Source organism: Drosophila kikkawai, chromosome X, assembly GCF_030179895.1.
Source record: "Drosophila kikkawai strain 14028-0561.14 chromosome X, DkikHiC1v2, whole genome shotgun sequence".
In the NCBI taxonomy this organism is placed as follows: Eukaryota; Metazoa; Arthropoda; class Insecta; order Diptera; family Drosophilidae; genus Drosophila; species Drosophila kikkawai.
Window position 1 is genome coordinate 29,005,777 of NC_091733.1, and position 15,713 is coordinate 29,021,489.

The window sequence follows — 15,713 nt, forward strand, 5'->3', positions numbered from 1 at the left end:
AAAAAAGTCCAAATTAAATCATTTAAATGTAAATGACAACTTTGGGAAATCGCTACCTATGAAAAAATCAAGTGCAATCAGTAAAATTAAAGGAATCACTGGAATCAAAAGCCAAGCAAATATTTTCTCCTGTTCTCTTTGTCCTTGTTCTTTGGCTTTGTAGTGCCGAAAGCGCCCCCTTGTGTGTGGGCGTTGAAATGTAATTTAAAGTTTTATTTTGTTTTGTTTTTCAGATTTGATTTAATGGCCATTAAATTGCCATTTTGCCAATTGCAAGTGCAAGTGCGAGGTGCCCCCAAAGACAAAACTGGCAAAGACAAGGTAAGCCACTAAAAGCAGTCTTGGCTTTAAATCAAAACAAGTGCAGTAAATAAAACGGCAACAGCAACAGCAACAACGACAACTGCAACAGCTGCGCTTGTAACTTGTTATTGTTGTTGTCGTTTCCGATCAAGATCAAGGCTTTTTGTTAGGTGTGTATGTATGTGTGTTTGTTTACCAGCGTGGGTGAGCTTGTTGTTGCTATTAGATTTCTTGTCTTTTAAAAGCCCTTCGTACGTGTGTGTGTGTGTGTTTGTGTGAGAGAGAAGAGTGGAGAGGGTAATTGCATAGGTGTGCAATTACGAATGCCAAGCACGCATGTGCCATCTCGCTCTGTTGGTCATGGCCAAGCTGCAGTCGCTGCGCAGTCGCTGTCGCATAAATTCTAACTGTCAACAAACACACATGCACTTGCTGTTGTCGAGTTAACAGCTGTTGACTTAACAGCCTTGGATCTTAACATTTGCGTAATTTAATTTAAATAATATTTATATTTATTTAACATAAAAATCTTATAAAAGAAAATGTAAATAAAATTTTATTAAATTTTTTTCATACAAAAAATCACTCTAGTCAAGTTCACCTGTAAATTCGAATATAATTGATTGTTTACTTTGCCGATTTAACGCATATTTCCCCCTTTGAATTCGCCTCCAAAACGACTGTAAACTGCCTGGCATGCCATTTACTTATTAATGGGTTAATAGCGACAAGCCACGCCCACATGCCAAAGGCAAAAATTACATTGCAAGAAAAAACTCAAGCTTAAATATTTGTAAAAAAAAACTGTGTAGCTATGCGCACGCTTTTTACACGCCCAAGTCGATTCTACATTCGTTCTACATGTTACAAAGCCTGCACTTGTGTATTGCCATAGTTGTAATTTATTTTATTGTGTTAAGGTCAAGGCGAGTTGTAAAATGTTTATAATTACACCAACACACACACACACACTCACTCGCTCGCTCGCCAAACATGTTTGAGCTTAAGTTTTGCTTGTTTTGTTGTGCTCAAGCTTGAAAATGAAATGCGAAAAAGGCATGTGTATTTCTTTATTTATTTTTTTTGTGTTGCTGCCATGAGGAAATGAATTTCAATTGAAGTTGTACAATAAAAAAAATCCAGCAAAAAACACAAACATTGACCTCGAGCTAACAGCAATTAAAACAAAAGGTAAAGCGAGAAATAACAACAACAGCTTTGTTTTTTACCGCTGGCAATTAGAATTTTTCTAGCTAAGCTGTAAGGGCAATTTACTAATTACACCGAATCTCAACCATCTCTATCTCACTCTCTTTTATTCTCTATCTCTATCTCTTTCTCAGGGTTCAATGGACGGTTTATCCTTTACCGTAAATTGATTAACATACATACTGATGCGGCTGAACCTTAAAATTTATGCCCTCCCCCCCCAAAAGCACATTGAAATCGGCGGCTTCCACCGATTTCGTCTAGCGCGAAATGCGTCGTAAAAACGCACAGAAAAATATACATACTATATACGACGAGTACATCTAAAAAAAAAGAGCACATAGCATCAGTAAAAAAGTCAAAGCAAAGCGGAGGAAAAGTACTTGTACAAATAAAACGAAATCACTTTGATCACTGAACGAAAATTTGTGAATATAAGGGAGCAATTATCCAAGCAGTGTTTTAAAGTAGTGCGTGTGTGTGTTTTTTTAGTGAATAAATAATGTAAATAAGTATTATTATTTCATTTTTTTTATTTTTATTTTTTTTTTTTAAGTGAATTAATAATATGAATAAATATTATTATTTGTTTTTTTTATTTTTTCTTTTTTTTTCTTAAGTGAATAAATAATATAATAAATATTATTTCATTTTTTTTTATTTTTTTTTTAAGTGAGGAAATAATAATACAAAATAAAATGAAGCTAATAAAGTTTGCGTAAAAAGTGTGTGTAAAAAGTGTGTGTAAAAAGTGTGTAAAAATTAAATAAAATTAAACAAGACAATTAAACAAGACAATTAAACAAAATTAAACAAGAATGAATAAAGATGATAAGTTGTACCTTAATCATGGTATGTATAATAATAAATTTTATTTTATTTAAATTTATATTTGATGCCAATATTTGGGTTCATCTTTGTATCTAATATTTTAAAAAATATTAAAACTTTAAAATATAATTAGGTATCAATAAAATATATATTCCCATTTTGAAAATTATGAATATTATGTAATTTCTCTCTGTGCATTCTACTATACTAGATGTATGTAAATTGTGCATGACAAAGCCAACAAAGCGAAGCTACCAACCGATCCGTTGAAGTTTGTCGTCTAGAATTCGTAATATATTTTTTATTTTTTCGCGCCCTCTGTGTACATATGGATTTTTTTTTTATTTTTTTTTATTTTTTACGGGCTTGCCGGTTAATCGGGTAGATGAACCCCAAGTTGTTTTGTTATTTATTTGATGGGATTTTCCAAAAACAATTACAAATTTAAAGAGTCCCTTTTAATACTACCATAAAAATATGTCTTTAGAAAACTTCAAATTATTTAAAAAAATTAAAAGAATATAAAAGTGTTTTAAGAAGTTGTCTTCAAGCTTATTTCCCTTCCTTTCCTATTTTTTTGTTGTATTTTGTGGCAATGCGGGTGTCACCTGAGTAAAAGCGTGTTTGTGTTGATATGGATTGTAAATTATTGCTACGCCCACGAGCCTCAAGTGGGTATAAGGTATAAGGTATAGGGTGCCCCTTACCTATCCCCTGTGTCCCCCTTACTTAACCCTTTTTGCCATGGGCGTTTAACTTGTTGTTTATGGAAAACTACACATAAAGGCAAGAGGGCAAAAGGCAAAAAGCAAAAACAAAACGATAACAAATGGAATACAAATAAAATTCATTAAACTAAAAACTTGACTTTTACACAAGAGAAAATGTGTGTGATGATGATTTTTAAACTCCACAAATTTTAATTAATTTTATGTTTCATTAATTATTAAATATAAAATAAACAATTTAAATATTAAATTAAATACAAAATATATTCCTGAAAAATCTAGAAATTTCTAAACGCCGACTTGAATTATTCTCAGTTTTAATTTTAATTTTTTAAAATTTTTAATTTTAATTTTAATTTTTGTTTATAATAGTTTTCTCTTTTTTCTGTAACTATTTTCCTATTTGTTAGTCATTTTTCCACCTATTTTTTTTGTTTTGTACTCAGAAATGGAGAACTTTAGTCAAATTCCAAACGCATTCTGAGCTTATCGCATATTGAATTCCTGGCATGCACGACGTTGATGACGGCACCTCCCCCTTTTGAGCCAACCTTCTCCTTCTTGGTCTTGTGCTTCTTCGGGGCTGGCTTGTTGTCGTTTGTTTCTCTGTCTCTCTACATTTTGTTTAATTTTTTTTTTGTTGCCAGTTCTCTGTGTGTTTGTGTCTAATTGCAAATGCCAAACACGTTGACAGAGGCGGCAGCGTTTTTCCAAGTTCCAAGCAGCTCTGCCCATATACAAGCACTAGGCTATAGCTATATATATTCAGATATATATATATATATATATATATATGTATATAGGGTTAGCTAAACAATGGACAAGATCCAGAGTCAGAGCCAGACCCAACCCAAAAGTGTTTAGATCGTAGGGCGAGTTGTCATTATCATCAATGATATAATCGCCTGCAGATCATATTAACCTCAATATCAATAACTTGTCTTAGAAATAGACATGCAACAGGTGCTGTTCTCTTGATTGGCTATTGTTTAAAAATTAAGTAATGTCAGCAAATACATAGTTAAATAGTTGATTGAATTAGCCAGATAGGCGACATTGGCAAATGGTTACAAGATCTAACGAAGATTGAGTTTGTTCAACTCTATTTAATAGAATATTAAATATTATATTAAAAAATAATTTAATAATATTTTTTATTAGATTTTTAAATTATATTTTTTAAAGTATTATATTATTTTATTAAATTTTTTAAAATATTATATTATTTTATTATATTTTTTAAAATATTATATTATTTTATTATATTTTTTAAAATATTATATTATTTAATTATATTTTTTAAAATATATTATTTTATTATATTTTTTTAAATATATTATTTTATTATAGTTTTTAAAATATATTACTTTATTATATTTTTTAAAATATTTTAATAATATTTTTTAAATTCAGAACAAGTTTTTTTAAATAAATGTTGTATACAAATATTTAATATATATAATTATAAAATAAAATTATTATTTTAGTTTATCCCTGAACTTTTTGACCCACTTTAAAGCCGCCACCCACTAAAGTTTTTTTTTCTTTTGCAAAAAATAAAAACAAATAATACTATTATTTTGAAAATACAACAAAACACAACAAAAAACGATTGCAAATGTCGAACGGAATTTAATAGAGCATGAAACACAAACTATAAATACACACACACATACACATAAAAAAACGTTGACAAATCTAACATTTGCCGGGAAAATGAGATGGAAATTGTATGCAAGAAATGTGGCTGAGTGTCATCGATTAGCCGACAGGCAGCCAATCAATTTCCTCACTCGCTGACAACTGCCACAAGATCCTTTTCGTCCTGAAATAAAAACAAATTCACAAATTCTAAAAAAAAAAGCGAAATAAATATATACAAAGCCGGAACAAAGACTGCAAATAGAAGGAACACCTTTGCCGATAGCAGATGCAGACCCAGAAGAAACCCTTGTCAAAGGATGAAAAAAAAAAAGAAAACGGCAGGAAGCATCCTGTCCCGCGATCTCCTGCCAAATTGATGAATGCATCCGTTTGAAGGCAGTAGGAAGGAAGTGGCGAGCTTCTAACAGGTGCTTTTTACCTTTCCCCCTGAACCAAAACCGTAGTTAACCCTTTTCTTTCCTGTTTTGTTGCTGACCAAATGACCTAATGTGCGATCCTTGCCTCTCCCTTACAAATTATGTAGTGTAGTGTAAAAGCTTAAACAAGGGATCGCGAAACCCTTGTTTTTTTTTTTTGTTTTTTTAAATGGATCCTTGTAGCATTTAGCAATTCTAATGCCAACAGGCTTAAGCCCAGGGACCAAGTGTTGTGCCAGCCCATTTGCAACACGATCCGATCGGATCGGATACTGTTTTTTTTTATATTTTTTCTTCTTTTCGAAACCCTCGGGACAGTCTATAAATTTATGGCCCAAGTCCCGGACTGCCTTAAATGAATTTGTCTCTAACGCCCAATTTGACTTTCGGTTATTCGTATTTTTTTCTTTTTATTTTTTTTATATTTTTTATTGGGTTTCTTCCGCTTCTTGGCTTCAGCTGCTGCCGTTGATAGTTCGATTTCTAAGGGTATTCCCGATCCTGGGACCAGTTCCAAGGTCTTTATTAGGGCCCTTCCGTCTCGGGTTACCTACTCATTTCGCTGGCCGCAACTTAAAATGCATTAAGTGCCGTCCAATTAAGTTTTATCGATCCTCGAAAATCTGCCCATCTTGATTGCCGCTTTGTTATACATATAAATACATATATATCCTATATGCGCCCGGGGTCCATCCATATATATTTTAAGTATATGAATTATGAATTGCCGACGCGTTAACAAAATAATTTCGTTTAACTTAATTACATTTTTTGGTGTGGGGTTCTTTTCTTTATGGAGTTTTTGTTTCAGTTTTCTGAAGCTTTAATTTATATTTATATTTTTTTTTTTAGGTTTTTTGTTCAAGTCTTTGGTTTTTAAGCTCAAAAGTTTTTATTCTAGAGTCCTTTAAATTGTTTTTGGGTTTTCATATTTTTTTTAGCTCTTTTTTTATTATACATTTTAGTTATATTTTAGTTATTTTTTAGTTATATTTTAATTATATTTTAGTTATATGTTAGTTATATTTTAGTTATATTTTAGTTATATTTCAGTTATATTTTAGTTATATTTTAGTTATAATTTTGGCAATATTTTTTATAGATTTTTTTTAGTACTTATTTTCCTGCTGGCTGCTTCATTTTCAAGGTCAAAACTGCAACGAATTATGGTCGCTGCTGCTAAATGTTGCTTAAGCATTTAGTGTTTTTAGTGTGTGAGATATCGCTGTTCGTCATCATCAACTTAACGTTAAAGTTAACGTTGGCAACCACTCAGGGCCTTCGACTTGAAGCGTCTTAAATTGCAAACCGCATGGATATATGCTTTGTCCGGTATGTGCGAATGCGCTTAGGCACGACAGTAACATTGTTTTACACCGTCAAAATATAGATATAACATTATTAGAAAATATAATTTTAAAAAAAGGCTAGAAATGAAATGAAATGTAAGATTTTTTGGCTTAGGTTCTTGTTTTATTTTAGGGTTTTTATATTATAATTTATAATTTTTGAGGAGTTTTTTTTTTTTCCTGTGCATCATACACAGTTACAAACAAATGCTGCTAGCCTGACATGTGCTACGTTTTGTGCAGCTGCTAATTACAGTTGCTTTTATTTATTCGCTGCGGATTGTTGCTTGTTCTAATGCAGCTTTTATGTGTATTTTCAATTCGCCTGTTAGCCTGGCCGACTGACTGACTGACTTTTTTTTTGGTATTAATGTCAATGTTAACCTTGCTCTCTTTTATTTGTGTGTGTGTGTGTTTTTTTTTTGCATTGCAATTTGTGCTAGTGCTGTTATGTTGCCGACAACTTAGACTTGATCTAAATGTTGACATTGACAAATATATTTATTATAAGCTGGTTGTAATACATGTATTAAATTTTTAAAAAAATTATTAAAGCTTAGAAAAACTTCACAAAACAAAAGGAATGCACACGGTTGTCTCTTCTTTTGTCTGTTTCTATGAGGCAAAGTTTTAACGCAATTGCGTTAAATGATTTGTAAGCCAAAGTGGCAACAAATAAACATAAAAAAGAAAACAAAAAACAAATGGAGGAGGCTGCACCCTCCTGTGTTTTTGTTGTCGCTGTAAAATGTTAATGAGACAGGCACGAACTGTGAACGGAAAATCGCTCTTTTCGGTTCTATATGCACATTATATATACATTTACAAAGTTGAGAAATATATGCGATAAAACAGTTGAAGAAAAAATATAAAAAAATTGCATATAAAAAATATTTATACTTTTAAAAACCTATTAAATAAATTGTTATTATTTAAAGTCTCTAGAAATTTAATTAAAATTGCAGAATATCCCAAAGGATAAATAATTTATTTTCTTGATATTAATATTATTTCTTTTAATTTTTTTGAACTTAAGAATATAAACTTTAAAAAAGGCTTTTAAATATTTATGAAAAATAATTTTATTTATTATTTTATTATTTATTTTTTGGGCTTAGTATTATTTCTTTTAATTTTGTTTAAACTTAATAATATAACCCTTGGAAAAATCTTTTAAAATTTATGAAAACTAAAATTATTTATAATTTTATTATATATTTTTTTCTGGTTGCAAAGAGCATAAGTCATTCATATGTGTGTGTCTATATTGGTTGTAACAATTAGCACCATGCACATTGGACAGCCTTCGATGCTGCTGTTAGTCATTCCATTTAAACCGTCAGTCAGTCAGTCAGTCAGTCAGTCACACACTCATTTAGTCATTCACTCATTTGTTCAATTCCCTATCCAACTGCAATTGTATGGTTTTAGTTTTAGTTGCTATTTAGCATGCTTCTTTGTGCAACTCGCAGGTGAGACACGAAATTTAGGTCAACGCATATATAATATATTCATTCTAAAAAAATAAAGCTTCTCGTGTGTGTGTCAATATTTATTTATTTGTGTTGGTCAGTTCCAAAAGCAATAGCAAAAGCAAAAACAATTGCAAAAAAAAACAAAGCAGCGAAAATCATTTAGTTGACAAACTCATTTGCGCTGCTTTGGAGATAATGACCGCAGCGCGAAAACAAAAAAACGTATCGGAAATTCATAAAAAAAAGTCAGTGAAACATATATACATATGTCCATATCTGTAAAGGAACTAGTTCTTGGCAGCCTTTGCCTTACACGAAAACGAAGCCTTCAAAATAAAAAACAGGTGGCTTTATAAATTAATTACATGCACTTGTTAATGAGACAAGTGATGAACCTTTTAAGAAACTAGTTTTTAAGAGGGAGATTCACCTTACTTTATATTTAGCTTAATTAGGCGTTCGGATATTTATAAAGTTTATGTGTATATTTTTTTTTTATTAAGTTTAAAGGCCAAAAAAAGCAATAAAAATAAATGTCCTTAAGTTATTATAGTTTAAATGGTATTATAATTGAGCTAATAAATTTTATAATTGTATTAATTGTTTATTTAGGTTAGGCAAATTCAATCTAATTTTTAATGAAATTTTATAAAGATTTTTATATTTTAATATTTAAAAATATTATTTTTCTTTTTTTTTTTTAAGTGTGTTTGATATCTCTAGGGTTTATTTTATATTTAGTTATAGCTTTAATTAATTGTGTTCTTTATAATATTTTATTTATATATTTATATATTTTTTTTTATTTATATTTATATATTTTTTATTTATATTTATATTTTTTTATTTATATTTATATTTATATTTTTTTATTTATATTTATATTTTTTTATTTATATTTATATTTTTTTTATTTATATTTATATTTTTTTATTTATATTTATATTTTTTTTATTTATATTTATATTTTTTTATTTATATTTATATTTTTTTTATTTATATTTATATATTTTTTATTTATAGCTCTTAATTAATTATGTTCTTCCTTAAATTGTTAAATAAATTTAAGCTGATTTTTTGTGTAAACTAAAATATTCCAAGGTTTCTGTTATAATTTAAAGCTTTTTCCCCGATTTCTTACGAGCTTCTTCCCAATTTTTTTCCCCAACCTTATCTGGTTGACCTTCGCTTACCGTTATATAGCAGCGATTACAACATATATGTATAGTATCATCATCATTTTTTTTTTTTTAGCAAAAGCAACTAAACAAAAAGATGGACAAAAAAATCAATAATAATGATGAGCTTGCTTCACTCTTGCTCTCAATATTTATTGCCAAATGCGAGCGAGAAGAAAAAAAAGCGAAAATCCAACCAAGAGAGCTTGTTTTAACTGTAAACATTTAATAAAAAAAAAAGAAAACAACAACACTGTTTTCCACAGGAGATGAAGAGGAGGCTGGGAAGAGCAGTTGTTGGTGACCCACATTTGCATACGAAACGAAACTGAAACAAGCTAAAAAAGGGGAGATGAAAACGAAAAAAAAAACAACAACAATACTACCAAGAGATTATGTTAAGCAAACACCCACTTACAACATGCTAAATCCCCACCCCATCTTTTGGTGATTTTTTTTGTTACAAATATGAAATTATGTGTATAAAATTTATTTCGGTTGAAAAAAAAAAAAATGAAATGAAATGAGCCAAAACCGCACAGTTTGCCGTCTGTCTGCCTGGCTGTAAATGCTGCTCTGTTCATTATGACGTAACTTGGCTGCTGCTGAGCTGCTGCGCTGCGCTGCTGCGGCTGTGATTACGGACCCGGTGTTAATACAGTTAAAGCGGCCTAACCTTGAAAACCGGTAGATTTTTTTCTTCGTTTTTTTTTGTTTTTTTTTTTTTTTTTTTATTATTATTTTTTTTTTTACTCAATTTCATGTGTGTCCCACTGCTGTGTGTTTGTGTGTGCATATCATTTATTACTTGGCTTTTATTTATAGTTTGTTGTTGTTGCTGTTGCTGTTCTGTTTGCTGTTTGATTATTATTATTATTATTATTATCATCATTATTTGCCCCTTGGGCGCGTTTTTGTGTGTATGTTGGTAATTTCACTTGCAGTCAACAAAGCCAAACAAAAGACTTAGGCAACGAACTTGATATTGATATTGAAATATTTGACATTTGTCAATAAATACAGGGCGAAGCAAGTGAGCCAACTTGTGTGTGATTTTCATGGGAAATAAAAAATTATAAAAAATATAAAAATTAAAAAATATAAAAAATATAAAAATAAAAAAATATAAAAATAAAAAATATATAAAAATAAAAAAAATATAAAAATAAAAAAATATAAAAAAAAATTATAAAAATGAAAAAAATATATAAATAAATAAATATAAATAAATATAAATAAATATAAATAAATATAAATAAATATAAATAAATATAAATAAATATAAATAAATATAAATAAATATAAATAAATATAAATAAATATAAATAAATATAAATATAAATCTTTAATATTATTTATTTTAAAGAAAAGGGTTCTAGCTAACTCTAATTATAATTTGATTTAAAAGAATAAGGCTTTCTTTACTCTTTTTTAGCTTATAATTTTTTAAAGAATTTATTAAAATAATAATAATAATTTAATTACAAACATTTTCCTGCTCAACCTTAATATTTTCTTATTTTTATTTTTAAAAATATTTAATTTAAAATAAAACCAAACTTTTTCCTTCCTATTTAACCCCAATAAACCGTTTAAAAATGCGAACTCCAGAAAGTGACAACACATTATATTTCTTTTCTTTTTCAACACACAAAATATAAAATTTTATGCAAATCTCTTTTCACAAAAAAAATTTCACAAATCCATAGGTTTTTAAGCACATAATTGACCAATGTGGAAACAGATATATGGCGGGGAATATAATGGTTTGGCTATTTCGATGATATTGGTAAATTGCACAATTTTCTTTTTTTTTTTTTCTTCGAATAAGACAAAAGTGTGTGTCTTTTGTCTTTTGGCGCTGATGAAATTTCTTTTAAACGAAATTCGAAACAGCGATAAAAATTTCACATATCTCTCTTTCTCTCTCTCTCTCTGGAGAAGAGTTGCCAAAAAAGAAGCTATATATAAGCACATGCTATATAATATACAAGTCGCAACGATATATACTCGATCGGTTTGTCAATGGCTGCGTTTGTCAAGTCGAAAACCAGTTCAGAGAGGTGCAGCCTCAGCCCCAGCTTTAGCCTCAGCCTCCAATGCAATGCAATGTGCTTAACGCATATGGTATATATCGGGGGGCGGCATCGGAGCATCGGGGGCTGTATCGGCATCAGCATCGGCTATATAGTACGAGTTGTCAATGCTTTAGTTAGTCGTGCGAGAAAAAGAGAGACAATCGCAGCTAAATGCAGTTTCATGCAGTCATTCATTCATTCATTTAGTCAGTCACAAGTCAACCCTGACCTGAAAAGACTTACTATATGTACGTGTATCGTATGTATGGATGCATATCTACACAATATATATGTACCTATAAACATATCTAGAGATATTTATATAGGCATGCCGCCGACTGACTGACTGACTGCCTGCCTGCCTGCATGTTTGTTTTGTTTGGATTTTGGCTTTTGCTTGTTGTTGAGAGATGCCTCTCTTCAATTTTTTTTTTGGCGCCCTGCAAATGCATTTTTATTGACGTCATAATATCTGTATTTGAATCTGTTAAATTTTTTTTTTATATGACAATTTTTAGAAAGCAAAGTAAAACATTTTTAAGTTATTCAGAAACTATGATATGATAGAGTAAAGCTTTGGCTCTTCCTTTGGTTTTTCTAATTATATTTTATTTATTTTTAATTATTAAAAACAGTCAAAAAATTCTTAAAAAACTATTAAAATATCCTTCTAAAACTAACTCAAAAACCAACATCATAAACACCCCCAAAAATCACATTAAAAAAAAACTACATTCTCTTTGACTTTAAACTAATTTCAAAAATTTCTATTAATTTAAATTACTTCTATAAATTCCTCTGTAAACACCTTGCATAATTTCCATTTAATACCCACTTAATATTTTCCTCTAATAAGCCGTTGGAATTTAATATTTAAATAAATTAAACTAAGGGCGGAAATTAATTAGCATACAATCAATAACTAAATCATGCTGATTGCCGCTTAAACTAAACACTTTGAAAGTCATTAATAAATATATATAAAACAGTTAAATTATGATTTAATACGATTTATATATAATTAGTGTGGAATATTGAAATCTATCGAATTACACCCTCATATTTTTCTTTATTGATTTTATTTTTTGCACATGTTTATTTTTGGTTAGAGCAAGAAAAAAAAAAGCAACAACAACCGTTTTTTCTGCCTTTCGTCCAAAACGTGTTTTTTCTGATCTTCTGCCTGCCAAAAAATGCAAATATTTCACAAAAAAATACTAACTGTTTTTTTTTTTTCAACAAAAATGAAAACGAGTTCTATATAATTCTGGCTGGCTGCTTTGATTACAAATGTTATAAAGAAACGTGTTTAAAAAAGCAAAAAATTAAATATTAGCAATACAAAAATCAAAATTTTAAAAATACACAAAACGAAACAAGTTTCCATACCTTAATAATATTAATTTGAAAAATTAAAAAAAATTCGCAAGCAATTCGCAAAGTTATTGACACTTTGGCAAAAAAGAGATAGAGAGAGAAAACAATTGAGAATTGAGAACAAAAGCATATACAAGAATTGAGAATATATTTTATACAATACATTTTTTTCCTTTTCTTTTTTTCTTTTTTTATATTTTTTTTTTGTTTTATTTATTTTTTGTTTTTGATATATATATATATTTACTTTGGAGAGCCAACTGTTGATTGGATTTATTTATGGATTTTGCGTGGGCTTAAGTTATGAATTTTGTGGAATAAATATAATTAAATTATTGATTTGCTTATTTTGTTTTTATATGGAAAAATTTGAAATGTATATGTATAACTGATTTACAATTTTTATTTGTTTAATTTGTGGTATTTATCAAGCCTTTTTAATGTTTAATTTTTGCCTTTAGACCTGATTTTATTTAAATAAATTGCTTATATAATTTTGTTATAGTTACACAGATTGTTTTATATTTATATATATATATATTTTAGTTTTAAAAATCATTTTAGTTAATTTTTCAAATTTTTTTAAATTTTAATTTGTAAATATATCTATTTTATAAAGACTAGTAGTATATTTTTATATTATATACATATTTTTAAGCCTTTGTTTTAAGTGTTATTTAATTTTAAATATTTATTTTTGCTTTTGTTCTGTTTTTTTTTTTATTGTTTTATTTTTCCTACCATATATTGTTTTCATTTTCTCTATCCTCTATATCTTCTCTCGATCTTATCATTTTTGTATCCATATCAAAAGGTAATTCAATTAGGAAATTATTGCAGCAAAAAAAGAAAAGAATAGAAAAATAATGCATTTTCATGGCAGTGCTAACAAAGGGAGAAGAAGAAGAGACAAAGAAAACACACACACACACCCATACACACCTTACGCACCATCATCATGATCATGATCACCATCACCATGATCGTCTTGATCATTGATGATCATTCATTGCTTCTTGGGTTCTTTCTTCTCTTTGGTTCCGCTTCTCCCACTGCTGCTTCTTCTTCTTCTACTTCTGCTCCTGCCGCTGCTTCAACTGCATACCACCAACAAGAAGCAGCAGTGAAAAGCAGACGAAAAAAAAACTCACTCGCTTCCTTTTTTTTTTTTTTTTTTTATTATTTTTCAAATGTATTCTACGTTCTTTTCGCTGCTTCTCTTTTTCGCTGCTCTTCTTCTGCTGCCGCCGCCGCTTCCTCCTGCTCCTCCTCTTCCTACTTCTGTTCTTCTTCTTCTTGTTCTCCTCCTCGGTTGGCAGCACTTGAGACCTGTTTTTCAGTCTCTGTCTCCGCCTCTCCGTCGGCGTCTCCTCCCTCTAACCCTCCGCTGGCTTCCTTTGTGCTGTGTATTCTTGCTTGCTGTTGATTCACTGCACAAATAAATCTCAGCTTTAAATGTTATCAAGGTGTGCAGTGTGTGTGTGTGTGCAGGATTCTCTTTTTGCCCTTTTTTTGTATTTTCTTTATTTTCTGTATTTTGCTTTCCTCTTTTTTTTTCCTTCTCTGATTGTCAAATATCGTTTTTGGTTGTGAGATTAAAAAGGAACCCTTGGCACAGGTAGACCCCCTCACACATCTACACACACTTGCACACACCTACACACCTTAACACAACCAAGTGCATTGTTTTATCAGTGGCCCAGGCAGGTAAAACTAATGCCAAAAAAAAAAAACAATATACAGGAGAACGAACAAGGAGAGAACATATAAGAAAACGAAGTAAAAAGGGAAAAGGGAAAAACAAACGAAGCAAATTTTTACTGCCTATTGGAAATGCTATGTGTAATCAAATGACTTAGGCAGCGAACTTGATAGCTTTTCTATAGGAGATTTATATAGGAGATTTTTTAGGGATGAATGTATTTTGTTAAGAAAATGTTATATACTGATTTTAAGTAAGTAAAACCTTATTTAAAACCTATAATTTTATGCAATTGGTTTTTTAAACAGATTTTCTTATTTTAATATTATTTTAGGTCATTTGTTTACTTAACTTGTGAATTTTACAACTTTAAACTTTTAGAAATCGTAATTTCTTGTATTTATTAAATTAAATATTTAAAATCTAAAGAATTTATATATTTTTACCACTTAAAATATTTGAAATAATACTAATATTGATATTAAATAATACTTTACATTTTTGAAATAGTTTATTTTTTATATTATTATTATTTTATTTCATTTTATTTACTACATTTTACCTCTGAGAAGCTTAATTTTAAAAAAATATATAAATTGTTCCTAGGGTAATCAAAGAACTTTCATTTATATCCACAAATTTAAATACCAAATAAGTTCTCCTGACATTTTTATGAAGATGTTCCCCCCTCAGCTAAGTAATAAATATATATGCATCCTCTACAATCTTAGATAATACCACAAAAGTCAACGAAAATGTAGGCCTGACTTGATCATTCGATTCATTTACATAGGCTCAATCCAAGCTGAAGATTTTAGATACCAACTCCCAATTAGCTGGCGATGTTCTTGATCGTCAGACTGCGATCTCGGGCAAGGCTTAATTGAATAAACAATAGAACTGCCAGAGAGAGAGAGAGAGATTCGATTTCCATAGAAAATCCCAGCAGCACAGCACTTACTTGCCCTATGAAGTAATAGTAATAGTTTTTCGGTTTTTGTTTTCCCCTGTCCCGTGGTCTTTCTCTTTTATTTTATTTATTTATTTTTTTTTTTTTTTTTTTTGCATTTACCTCATTTAACCACTTGACTTTTGCTTTTGAGCGACCGTCGACGCGACGGTAAGTGTTGTTTACCGAGGGTTCGCTGAACTCCTCCCGATCCCAGTCCCAGTCCCAGTCCCGGTCCGTATCCGTATCTCTGTCTCCGGAGTAGAAAAAGGGTCGCAATCTTCAGAGAGGGAACCTTTCGCTGACTTCCGCTCGAGGATTGCAACATCTGCGTGTAAGCTGCGTGCAATTGAACTTTTGCTTGTCTTCTAACAGCTGCAGAATTTGCATGGATCGCTCTCCTTTTTCTTCCTTTTCCATTTCGCTTGGCATTATTTTTTTATTTTGGCAATT

General features: G+C 29.8%; 2 protein-coding genes across 4 annotated transcripts in view; one reads left to right on the forward strand and one right to left on the reverse strand.

Annotated features, from left to right (window-relative positions):
- Positions 1 to 15,713, reverse strand: part of ovo (transcriptional regulator ovo) — a 28,333-nt gene that overhangs the window by 8,555 nt on the left and 4,065 nt on the right. The gene's annotated exons all lie outside the window — the stretch shown is intronic.
- Positions 1 to 15,713, forward strand: part of LOC138929244 (mRNA decay activator protein ZFP36L3-like) — a 154,755-nt gene that overhangs the window by 547 nt on the left and 138,495 nt on the right. The window contains exon 2 of the mRNA XM_070288579.1: positions 234 to 321. The gene's annotated coding sequence lies outside the window, so the exon portion shown is untranslated. The remainder of the gene's footprint in view (positions 1 to 233; positions 322 to 15,713) is intronic.